A 14,245-nucleotide genomic window follows, 5' to 3' on the forward strand; every position below is an offset into this window, starting at 1 on the left:
AGGAAATAATATAGATCAGAAATTTGGATCTATATAAGAAAACAAGAGCATTAGAGAAGCAATAAATGAAGGTAAAATCTTTTAGTTTTTTATTTTTAATTGATTTAACAGATAAGTTTGTTCAAAAGAATAATAACAATGATACTTTTTAAGTATAAATGATATGGTAAGAGAGGAGAGAAAATGGAACCATTTAAAATGCTCAATTAAAATCAGAGAAGGCAGGATCTGGTATCCAGGATGGCAGAGTAGATAAATGCCATGCTTGCCTCATCCCATGAAAACATCAAAACTACAACTAAATTATAGAACAATCAACCTGGAGAACCATCTGAAGTCTAGCCGAACACAAGTTTTATAACTAAGAATATAAAGAAAAAGCCACATCAAGAATGGTCAAGATTGGTAGGAAGGGTGGAGACATGAAATGGGCTAGCCTCAAGCCTCTGGCAGATGAAAACTGGGAGGGATATCTTGGCCACAGAGGTTCCCTCGTGGAGGAGCAAGGAACCTCATCTCCACACCAGATTCCCCAGCCTAGAGTATTGGTGCCGGGAAGAGGAGCCACCAAAACATCTGGCTGTGAAAAACAGTGGGGATTCTGACCTTCTACGTGGATGGAAGTCTTCAGGGAAACCCACGTGTCCTCTTAAAGGGCGCGAGTACAGACTCACTCACTTGTAGGCGCTCACCTTGGGCTCCGGCAGAGGGATGGTGATTTGGGGGCATTTGAGGCATGCGGGGGACAGACTAGAGTGTGTAGTCTCGGATGAGAGCTGGAGGACAGTCGCCATTTTCCCCGTGTGGGGGTCCTTCTCTCATGCAGCTGGCAGGCGGGTGCCATCTTTCCTCTGTCGAGCCCACCCTCTCCAGCCAAATCTGAATCTGATTGGTCTGGAGAGTTCCACAGCTCCACCCTGCTGACTCACTGGGATCCTGCCCTACTCAACTACCGCAATGGCAGAGGCACTTTCTGGGTGAGCAGCCAGCCCTAACCACATTGCCCTTTTTCTTAAAAAACTATTGAAGTCTGTGGACCCCAGGCAGATGGTGACTGGCCTTGTTGTAATATAAGACTTTTGCTGAGTAGCTCCAGGCTCAGCACTGGCACCAAACCAGAGTGTACATTAACTGGTGACCACAAGTTTTCCCACTCTAGTGACTCCCTGAAACTCTGCCACATCCAACTCTGTACTGCGTGAGGCTTTATCAGCAGCTGAACCCTACGGGAGCTGGCAGGTGACAGCAGGCCTTAGAGTATTCCGGCTTTTTGTGGAGCTACCCCAGACCTGATACTGGTGGCAGCCATCTTCAGTTCACAGCATGACCTCTCCAACATGCCTTCAAGTCCAGCACAGACAGTGACCAACCATAGGTAGTTTTGCAGCTCCTACCAGGTAGTCCCTGGCTGATCACAGGTAGTGGGTGACCTGGGCCTGCACCAGAGCCCCTTTTATGAGACCCCAGAAACAACATACCTGGAGGTTGGCTTCAGACCACAGCAGAGCACCACCCAATTAGCCCCACATGTGGCACAGCCAAAGGGCAGTCTCAATAAGCACAAGAGGGCCAGCCGGTGGCTCAAGTGGTTGGACCTGCTGAGGTCCAACCATGCTCCTAATGCCAAGGTCGCTGGTTTGATTCCCACATGGGCCAGTGAGCTGCGCCCTCCACAGCTAAGATTGTGAACAACAGCTCTCCCTGGAACTGGGCTGCCGTGAGCAGGTAGAGGTTGGTGTGAGCTGCCATGTGCTGCTGTTGGCTTCTGTGGGCTGCCATGAGCTGCTGTGGGCTACCATGTGCTGCCATGAGCGGCTGACAGCTAGCATGAGAGGCCTGCAGCCAGCGAGAGCTGCTGTGAGCAGGCAACCAATGACTGGCCACCGACTGTCTCAGCTGTGGGGAGCACAAAGCTCATAATACCAGCATGGGCCAGGGAGCTGTGTCCTACACAGCTAGACTGAGAAACAACGGCTTGAACCTGAGTGTGGGTGGGGGGGCAGTAGGCAGAAGATGGGTAAAATAAATAAATAAATAAATAAATAAATAAATAAGCACAAGAACCTGCTGGGGCAAATCGCATTCCGTGTGGTAAGAGCCCTGCACAGCATCCCATAAACTGTGGATGGGGTCAAACCCCACAACCAGTCAGCCTAAGGATTAATCCAACCCATTGATAGCAATCAAGACTCAGTTATAATAGCAGGACACACACAACCCACACAAAGGACATTCCTGGAGCATCCACAGCAGGTGACCCAGGAGACTGTGCCAGGACCCCATAGGATACCTACTACATAAGGCCACCAGGCCAAGACTGGGAAACATAGTAGATCTACCTAATACATAGAAACAAACACAGAGAAGCAGTCAAAATGAGGAGACAAATAAATACATCCCAAATGAAAGAACAGGAATAAACTCCAGAGAAAGAACTAAACGAAATGGAAGCAAGCAAACTACTAGAGACAGAGTTCAAAACAATGGTTATAAGGATGCTCAAGGAACTTAGTGAGAACTTCAACAAAGAGATAGCAAGCATAAAAAAGGACATAGAAACCATAAAAAACAAGCAGTCAGAAGTGAAGAATACAATAATTGAAATGAGAATGCGCTAGAAGGAATTAGCAGCAGACTAGATGAAAAAGAGGACTGAATCAGCAACTTGGAAGACAAGGGAGCAAAAAACATCCAATCAGAACAGCAAAAAGAAAAAAGATTCCCAAAAAATGAGGACAGTTTAAGGGACCTCTGGGATAACATCAAATGTAACAACATTCGCATCATAGGAGTACCAGAAGGAGAAGAGAAAGCAAGGGATTGAGAACCTATTTGAAGAAATAGTGCCTGAAAACTTTCCTAACCTGGCAAAGAAAATAGACATACAAACCCAGAAAGTACGGACAGTCCCAAACAAGATGAACCAAAACACATTCTAGTTAAAATGGCAAAGGTTAAAGACAAAGAGAATCCTAAAAGCCCCAAAGGAAAGGCAACTGGTAACTTATAAGGGAGCTCCCATAAGATTATCAGCTGATTTCTCACCAGAAACTTTTCAAGCCAGAAGGGATTGATAGGAAATATTCAAAGTGATGAAAAGCAAGGATCTACAATCAAGACTGCTCTACTCTGCAAGACTATCATTTAAAATTGAAGGATTAAGAGTTTTCCAGACAAGAAAAAGCTAAAGGAGTTCATCATCACCAAACAAGTATTACAAGGAATGTTAGAGGGACTTCTTTAAGCCAAAAAAGTAATTAAAAATATGAATAATAAAATGGCAATAGCTACATATCTACCAATTAGTTTCAATGTAATCGGATTAAATGCTTTGATCAAAAACATGTGGTGGATGAATGGATAAGAAAACAAAATCTTTATGTATGCTGCCTATAAGAGACTCATTTCAGGTTGAAAGACACACATAGACTGAAAATAAAAGGATGAAAAAAGTTACTTCATGAAAATGGAAAAAAAAAAAAGTGAGGGTATCAATACTTATACCAGACAGAATAAACTTTAAAACAAAGGCTATAAAAAGAAACAAAGAAGGACTCAGTAATCCCACTTCTGGGTATTTGTCTGAAGAAACCCAAACGTTACTTCGAGGGGACATGTGCATCCATATGTTCATTGCAGCATTGCAGCAGTTTACAATGGCCAAGATGTGGAGGCAGCCTGGTGCTGATGGAAGAATGGATAAAGGTGGTATATATGTATATACAGTGGAATATTGCTCGGCCATGGAAGGGAATGGGTTCTTGTTATCTGCAGTGGCATGGATGGACCTGGAGGGTACTGTGCTGAGTGGAGTACATCAGATAGTGAAAGACAGATGCAATATGATTTCACTTATGTGTGGAGTCTAAATAATAAAACAAACAAACAAAACAGAAACACACTCAAAGACACAAAGAACATTTTGATGGCTGCCAGATGGGAGAGGGATTGGGAGGTGGTGAGAAACAGGGTGGGATTAAGAAGTACAAATTGGTTGTTCCACAGTAGTCATGGCAATATAATATTGGCATGATAATATTATTGACTATATTCCTTATGCTAGCATATAAGGAATATAGCCAATAATATTATAACTATGTATGGTGTCAAATGGGTATTAGACTTATTGGGGTGGTAGATGGGCGGGGGGTTGGGGGATAGGGTGAAAAAGGTGAAGGGATTAAGAAGTACAAATTGGTAATTACAAAATACTCAATGGGATGTAAGTAAAGCATAGAGAATATAGTCAATAATATGGTAACAGCTATGTGTCATGCCAGGTGAGTACTAGTCTAGTCAAGAGGATCACTTCTTAAATTAAACAAATGTTTAACCACTATGCTGTATACCTGATATTAATACAAAATAATATTGAATGTTAACTGTAACTGAAAAATTTAAAAAGGGGGGACAAAGGTGAAGGGGAATAAGAGGTTCAAATTACCAGGTATAAAACAAATAAGCCATGGGGATGTAATGTACAGCATAGGGAATATAGAAAAAAATGTTGATAGAGTGGTGTGGTGTCAAATGGTTGCTGAACTCATGGTGATCACTTCTTTAGGAATAATATTGAACAAGTATGGTGTACAGCTGAAACTGATATAATGTTATATATTAGCCATATTTTTTAATAAAAATCTTTTTAAAAAATAAAGTCAAAGAAGGCAGAAAGACAATGGCAATGGAAGAAACAAAGAAAAGAACAATAAAAACAATTACAAATATAATAGATATTAACCTGATATACCAACAGTCACTTTTAAACAGCATGGTCTAAATACAGCAAACTATTATGTTGCTTACAAAAACAAAAACAAAAAAAACCCATTTTACATCAAAGACAGAAATAGATTAGAGTAAGGTGATAGAGAAAAATATACCATGTTAACACTAATCAAGGAAAAGTTGTAGCAGCTACATTAATTTCAGACAAAACAGACTTCAGAGCAAGAAAAAGTATAACAGTTAAAAAGGGTCATTATAAAATGATAAAGGGGCCAATCCTCCAAGAACTACCAATCTGTGCCTAACAACAGTGTCAAAATCAGTGAGGCAAAAACTGATAGAACTGTAAGAAAAATAGACAAATTTGTTCATACAGTTGGAGACTTGAACTGGAGACTTGAACACCCCTTTATTGGTAATTGGCAGATCCAGCAATCAGAAAATCGGTAAAGATATAGTTGAACTGAATAACACCATCAATTAGATCTAATTGACATTTATAGTATACTTCATGCAATGACAGAATATACATTCTTCTCAAGCTCACATGGGATATTACCAAGATAGACTACATCCGGGGCCATAAAATATACTTTGGGAAGTTTAAAAGAATTGTTTTCAATTTAAAATTAAATAAATAAATAGTTAAAAGGATAGAAATCATACAAAGTATTCTCTCAAAACAAAATGGAATTAAACTAGAAATCAATAATGGAAAGATAGCTGGAAAATTCCCCAAATATTTGGATGTTAAACAACATACTTCTAAATGGCATAGAGGATAAAGAAATCTCAAGAGAAATTTTAAAATATTTTGAACTGAAAAATGAAACTGAGATTCAGCAAAAGCAGTGATTAGAGGTAAATTTATAACATGGAAGGTATGTATTAGAAAAGAAGAAAGATCTAAGAGTAATCATCCAAGTTTCCACCTTAGGAAACTAGAGAGATCAAATTGAGTCTAAAGGAAGATGAAGAAAAATAATAAAATGTTATGGCAGAAATCAATGATGTTGAAAACAGGAAATTAACAGAGAAAAATCAATGAAACCAAAAACTAGTTATTTGAAAAGCCCATTCAAATGATAAACCTCTAGCCAATCCAACCATGAAAAAAGAGAGAAGGCACAAATTACTAAAATCAGATATGAAAGGAGGGTCATCACTACTGATCCCATGAACATTAAAAAAATGATAAAGCATTATGAATAGCTCTATGTCCACAGATTTGATAACTTAGATTAAATGGACCAATTCCTCAAAGGACAAAATCAACCAAACTCACACAAGGAGAAACAGGTAATCTGAATAAGCCCATATTGATAAAGAAACTGAATCAATAATTAATAATCTTCCAAAATAGAAAACGCCAGACCCAGAATTCACTGGTGAATTCTACCAAACATGTAAGGAAGAACTGACATCAATTCTCCACAATCTGTCTCTTTTTTTTTTTTTTTTTTTTAAGAATTTTCAGTTACCATCCAAATTTCCTTTTTTCTTCCCTCCTCCCTCCCTCCCTCCCTCCTCCTCCCTCCCTCCCTCCCTCCCTCCCTTCCCTTCCCTTCCCTTCCCTTGGGTAACAGTGTGGTTTTTTTCAGGACCCATCAGCTCCAAGTCGTTGTCTTTCAATCTAGTTGTGGAGGGCGCAGCTCAGCTCCAAGTCCAGTCGCCGTTTTCAATCTAGTTGCAGAGGATGCAGCCCACCATTCCATGTGGGAATCAAACCAGCAACCTTAACGCTATGAGCAGGTGCTCTAACCAACTGAGCCATTTGGCTGCCCACCAGCCACTGAGCGGCTGCTCAGCTCATTGTCTTCAATCTAGTTGGGGACGGCGCAGCTCACTGGCTCATGTGGGAATCTCCACAATCTCTTGAATAGGAGGAGAAGGAGCACTTCCCAACTCATTTTATGAGGCCAGCCTTACCCTAATACAAAATCAGACAAAGACTTTATAAGAAAGGAAAATTACGTATCAATATTTCTTATAAATATAAGTGCAAAACTCAACAAAATATTAGCAAACTGAACCCAACAATGTATAAATAATTATCACCATAATGAATTGATATTTATCTCAGGTATGCAACAATGGATAACATTTTAAAATCAATTAATATCATCCATCATATCAACAGGCTAAAGAAGAAAAATCCCACGGTCATATCAATAGACAGAAAAAGCGCTTAACAAAATCCAACACCCATTCATGATAAAAACGCTTAGCAAAGTAGGAATATGGGGGAATTGCATCAAGTTGATACAGAACATCTACAAAAAACCTTAGCATTAACCTCATACTTAATGATAAGTTATTAAATGGTTTTCCCTACGATTGTGATCATGGTAAGAATGTCCCTTCTCACCACACCTATTCAACATTATACTGGAAGTCCTAGCTAATGAAGTCAAACAAGAAAAGGAAATAAAACGTATTCAGATTGGGAGGAAAAAATGAAAGAGTCTTGGTTCAGAGATGGCATAACTGTCTGTGTAGAAAATACCAAAGATTCGCACACACAATAAATACCTGGAACTAATAAGCAATCATGGCAAGATTTTGAGATACAGGGTTAACAGGCAAAAGCAAATTGTTTTTCCTTGGGGGTTTCTACATTGTATAGGTAGGACAAATTCAGATTCTATTATGTGGGGTTTCAATTACTTGCAGTGACTTTTTTTTTTTTCCTTACTCATGGCCCTGAACAGATAAGAGTTATTGAATGCTTCTCTGGGCTAACGAGGAGAACTTTTCTAATCTCCTTTTCATAGATGAGGCAACTCCTTAAGGCTTCAGGTGTTATGCCCTTGACTCAGGTCCAACTTGTCCACTTCACACATGATGGAAGTCATGCCTCCTGTCCCCACGTATGCACGGAAACCACAACCCCCAATCACTAGAGTTTATGCCAGTACCATTATGGTATTGACTTTTCTCTTTGTTTCTGCCACCTGGGATTTCCCTTCCAGAAAGGAAGCCTGCTTATGTGTTTTAATTATTATTATATTTTGTTCATAATTTCTGCAAGTTTCTAAGTAGGAAGGAGACCTGTCCATGTCTACTCAGTCTGCCTTTTTGCTGTATGGTGAGTCATGTCTTATACTTGAGTATTTTGACTCCCTTTAGAGCAAGGGCCATAGCTTATATCTCTAGGTCCTCACACAATGCCAGATGTATGGAAGGTATCCAACAAATGTTTGCTGACGGGTTTCTTTTCCATTTGCATTTTGATTGAGGCTATCAAGCCCAAGCTGAGCTATCCACTCCTGTATTGTAATCACATTTTTAACACCTTGTGCTCCTCAGTTCAAGACCCAATCCTCTGAAATATCTAAATTACCCACAAAAATAAAAATACAGCAAAAGAATATGGGTACTTTTAAGCCTCTGGGTTTGAAGAAAGTCAGATCCAGAAAAATGAAGTGGCTTGTTTATATCATATAACTAGTTTTTAGAATGATGGACTCACACAGGTGACATTAACTATTCATTGGTCCAGCTTCCTTATTCTATGTAAAGTCCATAAAGAGTACACTTTACACAAAGAGTAACTTGTTCCAGATCAATAATTAATAGCTGAGTGCGGGCTAGAATCAGATCTCTTGGTTACTAATCAGGTGTTCCTGCTCCCTGCCTTTACCACAGGGAGGGCAGGTGAGCTTCAGCTTCTTTTATTTGAGGAACCATATACTAGAACATATTTAATAATAGTATTTTGTTTTTTATGAAGTTGGTATGAGATTAATAATATTTCCCTACATTCTTTCTAATTGCAGTAAGAAAGATTTCCAGAAATATTAGCCCTATTCCCTATTTTCAATAACTTTATTACATGTCATGGAAAACTAAATGCAGAATATGTGACATGCACTTCATACGGTTTGAGAAAATAACATAAAGTATTAAAAATTTCAAAAGGAAACATGAATTGAATTTCTTCTCCTAAACCAGACAAAATTAGAATCTGTTTTTGAAAAGTCTAGTTTGAGTAAGTGGGGGAATAAAAATATCTTTCCTTAGTCAAATAAATTACATCAGGAAACTAGTGTCTGGCTCAGTCTTGAAACGTTTAAAATCCAGGAATCTCTCATTTGTCCCAGACCAGGAATTTGAAATATTTGGGTGAGGACACAGTTTACTCTTAAGTGAGAGAACAATGTTTAGGAAAGTTTATTCCATTGTGGTGAAAAAAAGTTAAACAAAATACATAAAGTGCTGTCTTTACTTAAGGTCAAGGTTGTTCAATATTAACTACCTGCTTACATATTTCAATAAACTGGTTAAATATTTTAATAAAATTTTCCCCGATGGTGTAGTATAATATAAATATTTTTTTTTAAAAAATACAGGAAGATATAGCAGTTCTTAGAACTGTTTCTGTTTCTGTTTTGAGCTAGTCAATTGAGCTTAATGATTAAACCTACTGCAGACCTTCAGTTTGACAAACCGAGTTTCAATCCAAAGGTTCAATGTAAGTCAATGGCATCTATTCAAGACGTAATTCAGGGAGTGGAGAAAACTGCACTAAACTATATAGTAGCCAGCATTTACTGAGTACTTACAGCGTACTAGACACCATCTTAAATCTGTCAGTGTAGTAACTCATTTATTCCTCATATCAGCCCTATAAAGTAGGGCTTATGTGAACCCAGGCAGTCTGGCTTCAGAGCTTTTTTCTCTCCCCAACTCTAATATACACATTGTTAACTACCATACTCTATAGTAGATTTTCCTTAATAACATGTGTTATCAAAACACATGGATGGTAGTTGTATTCAGAATTCCAAGTAAAAATATCTAATACCTGGAAATCAAGTAAAAAATCCGCTAAGCCGAGGTTCTTCCCTTTTAATTTAAGGAAGTGACTTTAAAAATGGGATCAGTAATTTAAACATCACTAATTCTGATGTTAAAATAATTCGTGCCCCTAAGCCAATTACATAACAAAATTTATTCCTCAAGAAATTCCTTCCCTTTCATAGAAATTACTCTCTAGATTTAGAGAGTGGTTATATGAGGAAGTAAAAAAGGTGACTGATAAAGGAGCAGAAGAGAGATTTACAGCTGACAAGTAAGACTAAATAACACTCCAGTTACCTAAAACCCAACTTCCTCCATTCAGAAAACACTTCTTTAGACTTTTTTTTTTTTTAACCCCAAAATGCAACCTGTCCTCTAGGAATAGTCATATGAGTCTGATTTAGTATCTAGTTTGTCTCTTGAGGAACTACTGTAATTCAGGAAAATGAAAGCCAAATATCTGTAGACAAATTATTTTCCGAGAATCAATAAACTCTCCTTGACCTTTCCCTCACAACCCACAATTCTCACTGTGCAAGAATTTCAGTGCTATAAAGTCTAACCCTGGGACTTGGGAATATTTTAACCTACAAAAATCTCTTGTTAGCCTGTGGCACAAGTGAGTCCTGTGATAGGTAATGAAGGCTAGAATATGTGGAGAGGGGTAGGAAAGAGTCATGATGGCAGACAGCAGGAAGAGGCATAGGATATGGTTGAATAAGGCATAATCATCATTGCTATTAGGTTGTGAGGTTAAGATAGTCTCCCATTGGTCAGAGTTAAAGAGAACATTACTTACTGTTATGATTATGGACATCTGTCTATATTTACATCAGGCTTAGGGCAAGTAGAAAAATGTCAATGGAAAGATAGACAATGAAGCTTATTTATGTTTTTATTGTACTTTCATTATGTGGATGGGACCCAAAAGCCATGCTGCTTCTTGTGTTACAATGTTCTTGCTATTAGAAGCACGACTCCAACAGAGATGGAGCACCTTATGTCTGTCCATTCTGAAAAATACATAAGATAAGGTGGACATTATTCTTTTAAAAATGCCCAATGTGAAAGGTTGAAGGGCTGGCAAAATGTAGATTTTTCTCAAACATAAAAGTATCCTACAAGATTGTTGATCGTGTGGTTAAACAAAAGAAGCCACACAAAGTTGGAGAGGTCTTAATGAAGCCATAGCCTCAGGAATGGTCAGTGTGTTACATCGCTTGGAGCAGAGGAAGAATACTAAAATAGTGTCTATGTTAACTGATGTAAACAAATCCAGAATTACATTTATTTTAATATTTTGAGGCAAATCACAAGAAATTCTGAATGTAGTTACTTGACAACTCTTAGTCCAGTTTGCACATAATTTTTTCATTCACTCATCAACTTTGTATTGGCAGCTATTAACAAATCAGGCAGGTCCTTGACTTATTCTAAAGCTTTCATTCTAGAAATGGGGAGATAGTCAACCAGCAAACAAATAAACAAGAAATTATGAGGTGATAAAAGCCATGAAAAAAAAAATACATGTGAAAGAGAATGAATGAGGTGATAACCTTAGAGTGAGTGGATAGGAAAGGTCTATTTGAGGAGGTGACATATCACCTAAGACCTAAACCACCGAAGAAGGAGACCATGTGAAACTCTTGATGAAGAGTTTTAGGCAAACTGATATCATCAGAGAAAAACTCCAAGTCTTGAGCCCCTTTTGAAAATTGCAAAAGTCACCAATAGTTCTGAAAAATATTTTACTAGGTAAAACTTCAAATGCATAGGACATCTTGCTCCTGGGAGCATGGATGGGAAAGGTGTTACACTTGGCAATATTTTTGTGCATCAACATGTCTGCATCTGTGTTTACTTCTATATTGTGTGTGTGTGTGTGTGTGTGTGTGTGTGTGTATGTGTATTTAATACATAGTGAAATGTATTTTATTTCAAAAATATTGTGATGCTTTGGTGAAAAAAGATCATTATTATTTAATGTTTTCATCGCCAACGTATAAAAATGCCAAAGACTATTCTAGCAATCCTGAAAGAAGTCTCATCTACTCACATGAAATGCTGTCAGCTTCATCAGGACCAGAACCTTGAATCATGATCTTTGACAAGAGGCCTTATTAAGGAAGAGGAGCAGAATAAAAACTTTTTCTATACAACACAGGTCACTGGCATTCTAGAGGACATGTCTTGAAGCACTTGCTTAATATTAAAACCAATGATTCATTTTTAAAAACAAAAAGTAAACACACAGAATAATTAGACAGAGATGAGCTCATTTGTGGCTTGTTTGATGGCTACTAGATGGTGGGGTGAGTGAATAGGAGAAATCTTTCTATGAAAGGCAGTCACCAGCTTGAATACTGTCAGAAAATGAACAGTGTTCTAAGCATTTGCAGTTGGATGTAGTGTCTTTTGCTGTTCTGGACTAGAAGATCAATAGCAGACAATCATATGACTTTGCAAAGCTGGAGAAAATGCTTTTGCACAAACATAGCAAAAGGTGGCAAAGTTATGGCAGATACTCTGCCATCAAAAATCTATAGACACCATTTGAAGACTCAGAAAACCTTAAAATTGAAGCAGGAATACTAAACTCTCTATAAGCACTATTAATAAAGTAAAATCTCATTGACTTGAAGACAAACAAAGTGATATCCCAAAGGGCCTAACTTTGCCTAGCAAAACAACAAAATGCTCAGATTCTAGTGGTTACTGCATATCTTTGTGAATTAGGGTTTTCAGCCATAGTTGTCTCAAAAAGAAAAGATGAATTAATTGATTGGGTTACTATTGTCTTGCTTCTAGAAAGGCAGAACAGTGTAGGACTGGAGCATAGACACTGAAATTAGAATAATCTAGATTCCAATCCAGACTCAACACTTTCTAACTATGTGAGCTTAAAAACATTCTAGGGAGGCCCAATGGCTCAGTTGGTTAGAGCGCAATCTCTTAACAACAAGGTTGTCAGTTCAATTGCCGCATGGGATGGTGGGCTGCACCCCCTGCAACTGAGATTGAGGACGGCAACTGGACTTGGAGCTGATAGGCCCTGGAAAAACACACTGTTCCCCAATAAAAAAAATTAAAACAAAAAAAAATTCTATGAGCCTCAGTTTCCCCATCTGTAACATGGATATATTCATATCTGCCTCAAAGGGTGGTTGTCAGGATTAAATGAAATAAACTATGTGAATTTTTTTGCATAGTACCTAAAATATAGTAAGAATTTTTAAATTGTGAGTTTTATAAGAATGAAATATCCATAACTCTCTCCTTAAAAAATAAGTTAAAAAACAACTCATCTCTATACCCAAGCAAAGAAACCAAAGCAAGACCATTCAGTAATTACATTAGATGGGATGAGATGAGATGCAAAAAGATGGAGTAGAGTGATGGAATGAGTGGAAGGGAGTGACGTGGAATGAACCAGAATTTACCAACTGAAACAAAATCTGAATAAAATGTACAAGGCAAAATATAACAGTAAGGAGTATCAGTCTCTCAATCTTTCTCTTTAAATGATAGCAATAACCCCTTCCTTTTCAACTGGGTTTACCCCCAAACCGAGGGCTGTCCCTTGTAAAAAGAGCCAATTTAAACTTCTGCTCAGAGCAAGGAAATGCTTGTCTTTTCTGAGGAGCTGGTGTGCTTCTACTGCTAGACATGGGATATTTGTTACTTACTCTGCTTCGTTTGGGGCCTTAGACCTCGGGAAGCTCAGGCTTAGGTTTGTATTTATTTTTAGCAACTGCCCCCAGCCTTTGACTTTCATATACTTTCTGTTCCCCACTCTGTCCTCTTCCTTACAATGTTTTTGTATTTTGGTCCTTGTTTTAATGGTTCTGTTGTACCTACCACAAATTTCCCTTTAACAGTAAATGTCAAATAACGAAAGGAAATGAAGGAAGGAGGGAGGGAAGGAGGGAGGGAGGGAGGGAGGGAGGGAGGGAGGGAAGGAAGGAAGGAAGGAAGGAAGGAAGGAAGGAAGGAAGGAAGGAAGGAAGGAAAAAAGGAAGGGAGGAAGGAAGGAAAGATTTCTTAAAAGTATACGTTTAAATAAGGTCTTATAAATGTAACAGCCTTTATAGGGTAAACGCTATCATTCATAATTTTTTTAAACCGCAACTAAACTATTTTTAAAAACTTAAACGAAGAGACAGAATACATTTTCCTCAAGTTCAAATTTGATTGTTTTTGTTCTGGTAAATTTTGTTATGGTACGTTCCCTAATCCTATTCATACAGTGTTCTCGAAATATTGTTCTTTGGTGGAAGAAAACCAGATCTATTCTCAGCTACCACTCTGTCAGCTGCCAATATACTTGATTCCTTTTGTGCCCCACAGAGGATCTTTGCAGTCATGCCACACGCTGTACTCCTGCGGGCTCCCCCAACCCTTTGTCTGCAGTTATCTTCTCAGAGGGCAGACCACCTCTCCTTCTGCCCTCTCCTGACTGGCATTATTTACCCTTATTTATTCAGTTTCCATAGGAACTTTCTCTGTTTCTTACAAAAGGGGAGTGCTGAGCACCCCCCGCTTTGAATCCCTCAAGGAGAACCTCTGCAGAACAAGAGGACAGCATGAGGATAAGGGAAAGTCTCTGCTGCTAGTTTCTGTGGCTTTCCCTTAAACTTCCTGTTTTTCACACCATAACCCCTCTCTCCCAACCCCCAATCCCCTGTCAGCTATAGCACAGCAGGTGACTAACAAA

The 14,245-nt window shown here is 38.5% G+C and overlaps 1 protein-coding gene across 1 annotated transcript in view; it reads right to left on the bottom strand.

Annotated features, from left to right (window-relative positions):
* ADGRG7 (adhesion G protein-coupled receptor G7) overlaps positions 1-14,245 on the bottom strand; it is a 73,463-nt gene that overhangs the window by 58,339 nt on the left and 879 nt on the right. The gene's annotated exons all lie outside the window — the stretch shown is intronic.

The sequence above is a fragment of the Rhinolophus sinicus genome, linkage group LG01 (genome assembly GCF_036562045.2).
Source record: "Rhinolophus sinicus isolate RSC01 linkage group LG01, ASM3656204v1, whole genome shotgun sequence".
Classification (NCBI taxonomy): Eukaryota; Metazoa; Chordata; class Mammalia; order Chiroptera; family Rhinolophidae; genus Rhinolophus; species Rhinolophus sinicus.